Genomic DNA, 3430 nt, shown 5'->3' on the forward strand with positions numbered 1-3430 from the left:
TTAAAGATGCATTTATTTCAGCTCATCCACAACAAATACGAATGTTATTTTCCATTATATAAATGTAAAATTTATATGATAGAAGATATTTTATTTTGTATCCACCATCATGAAAGAAATCTTGATTTGTATGAGTGACATTGTATGTATGAACAAATGTGAAAATTGATGGATTCCCTGGTCGGATACCAATGGATGTTGTATGATAAGTATAAAAAGTATAAGAAAAGGACACTCGAAAAAACAATTTTTTATATATGTTGCTCAGCACCGAAGAGAAACGTAAAACGTCCGCTGATATTGATTACGCGCAAGTCATGATCGAAAAGGTTCGCCTGCTTCCAGGACGAGGGTTGTTTAGATTTCTGAACAGTTCTTAACGGCTACATTTGTAAATGAGATATTCTTGTAAATCTGTATAGAGACGGATATCATATTTCAAATATTATATGCATTATCGCTAACACATAAAAATACAGTCGTAAATATAAATATGTATGTACAAATATTTCAATCAACAGTGTAATAAATGTTCATTTCCGGTATTGTTTATGCTACAAGGTATGGGATTGTTTTCAAGAGCACATGCACATTTGTATTCAATTGCCTAAATGCATATCTTAGGTCAATATGTTATCTTAAGTAAATATGTTTGTTTGTTAACTGTTGAGTGCACACGTACTGCATATAAATGCATACGTGCTTCATATTTAATGCATGCAACCAACAGGATCGCAAATTATGCTAATAATAGATAAGAAATAGTTGTGTATTCCGTTGAGAACACTTATGCTTAAGATATGTGTACATACTGTCGGTATGTACAGTAGATTAGGATTAAGATATGTATATGTACTCTGCATGTGGTGCATACATGAGTTAGAATAAGAAAATCTATAAATAAAGGAGCTCTGGGCAACCAGAGATGAGTACAGTTTTATAACCGAACTCTTCGCGTAATTATTTAAGAATTTTGGTGACCCCGTAGTTTTGAAACACGGGAGTGCTGTGAAAATAAAAAGAGTGTTTACAAAAATAAAAAACAACCAAAACGAAGTGAATTAAAAAAAATTTATATCCAAATTTACAGCCACACCACATTCTACCAAGGTAAGAACATTTTTAATTTTTTTATTTAATTCATATAAAATTATTAATTTTGTTTTTCGGAAAATGGTGAACCAAATTAAATTAGTAGAAGAACTGCAAAAACTTCATTCTAAGACCATGAGTATGGATATAAATGAATATTTAGGGTATATGGAAAACTCCAAGATAGTTTGGATAAAAAATGGTCAGAGTTTCAACGCAACAATTTAGAATTGTCCAAATATCCCAAAAACAAAGAAGTTAATTATTTTAAAAATGACGTGGAAGGGACGGTGGGTATGCTTTATTTGACAGCGTACACAAAGTTAAGCGAATTGATCGCTATAATTCATGAAAATAGTGCTTCCAGGAAAATAGAATGCCTTATTAACAGAATAATAAAAAAATATATATTGAAGACTGCGAATTAAACTGGCAAATACTTTTTTCAAACAAAATTTGGATGCACCAGCAGTGATGAGACTGCTTTTAGTGTACGAAAACTTCAAGAAAAAATTTCTGAATGTACACAAGCATTGCAAAGTCTCAGCTTGTCTGCAGATAATTTATTACAAGCCTTCTTAAATTATACGCTTGTGCGAAAATTAGACAACAATTTAAGACTTAGGTAAGAAAACTCCCTTAAAAAGGCTAAGGAAATACCTACCTTAAATTCAATACAGTCGTTTTTGAATCATGAAGGGAATGCAATTGATGCAATTATGCACCAAATGTCTTAAAACAGGGCACAATATAAAGGAATGTAAAGTCCACAAAGTTAAAACTTCTAAAGCGAAAAGCACAATCATTAAAAATACCAAAAATGATAGATTAAAAAGTGATTGCGAATATAAAAGGCCATGATGGAAGAATTGTAAAGACGCGTACTTTATTAGATAGTGGGTCTCAAGTTCCCCTTTAAACCTTCTTCTTCTTGATTGGCGTAGTCACCGCTTACGCGATTATAGCCGAGTTAACAACCAACAATTTAGCTTTAAAACTATGAATACAATAAAGCTTAAGAAATTCCTTTTAAATTTGTGCTCCTGTTTTTTATTTATCAATAAAAGTCAACTTTTATGAATTTGTATACCATAACGTTTATGTGGCTTAATTGTGCAAGCAGAAGTGTATGTATGTATGTATGTATATATTTAGTTTATTAAGTTTGTCACGAAGTTTGTAACACACAGAAGGAAGGGTCGGAGACCCTATAAAGTATATACATATATACATGATCAGTATGTCGAGCTGAGTCGATTTAGCCATGTCCGACTGTCTGTCCGTCTGTCTGTCTTTCTGTATATATGAACTAGTCCCTCAGTTTTTAAGATATCATTTTGAAATTTTGCAAACGTCATTTTCTCTTCAAAAAGCTGCTCATTTGTCGGAACTGCCGATATCAGACCACTATAGCATATAGCCGCCATACAAAATGAATGATCGGAATCAAGTTCTTGTAAGGAAAACTTTCACATTTGACAAGATATATTCACGAAATTTGGAATAGATTATTTTCTAAGACAATAATGTTATCTCCGAAGAAATTGTTCAGATCGGTTAACTATAGCATATAGCTGCCATACAAACTGAAAGATCGGAATCAAGTTCTTGTATAGATAACTTTTACATTTGATTTTTACATAATGTCCGAAAAAAAATTTCAGAACAGATTACTATAGCATATAGCTTCCATACAAACTGAACACATAGTTACTAACAGAAATGCAACTGTGGGTATTTAGCTTCGGTACACATATATTCTTTTCCACTCTTCTCATTTCCAATTTTCGTGCACTGTATACATATTTGTATGCATTTTCTGTTTCACTGCACTTAGGTTTATATGTTTTCACACTTGCGCTCTCCCATATTATTTATATATTTTTTGTCACCATATTTTCCCTTTAATATTTTAACTTTTTGGTTTTTATATTTTGAGTTAAAACCTTTTAAGTTTTTCATGATTGTGCAATTCAGAATGGCTCGAAGGACCATAGATATTTTACCACTTACTCTTTGGCACCCACTCCGGAAATACAAACTTTTTGCTTGTATAACAAAATGTTTTCTTTTACTTCAAAAGTGTTTACATTGGGATCTTAAGATTATAAAGCGTTAAAGTAAAAATCTCTTTGGTCGGATACCAATGGAGCTTGTGTGGCTATACATATGTATAAAAAAGGATAAAACAAGTACGGAAGGGCTAAGTTCGGGTGTCACCGAACATTTTATACTCTCGCATGATAAAGTGATAATCGAGATTTCATTATCCGTCATTTACATATTTTTTTATTTTGCTGTAAATTAATTAGATTAGATCAATTTGTGTACTTTGAGT

The 3430-nt window shown here is 31.7% G+C and overlaps 1 long non-coding RNA gene across 1 annotated transcript in view; it reads left to right on the top strand.

Moving 5' to 3' along the window:
• The first annotated feature begins 950 nt into the window (after positions 1–950).
• LOC108977021 overlaps positions 951–3430 on the top strand; it is a 15577-nt gene continuing 13097 nt past the window's right edge. Inside the window, exon 1 of the long non-coding RNA XR_001994002.1 lies at positions 951–1110. This is a non-coding gene — a long non-coding RNA (uncharacterized LOC108977021). The remainder of the gene's footprint in view (positions 1111–3430) is intronic.

Source organism: Bactrocera latifrons, unplaced genomic scaffold, assembly GCF_001853355.1.
Source record: "Bactrocera latifrons isolate USDA-ARS-PBARC rearing strain unplaced genomic scaffold, ASM185335v1 scaffold_822, whole genome shotgun sequence".
NCBI classification, from domain to species: domain Eukaryota; kingdom Metazoa; phylum Arthropoda; class Insecta; order Diptera; family Tephritidae; genus Bactrocera; species Bactrocera latifrons.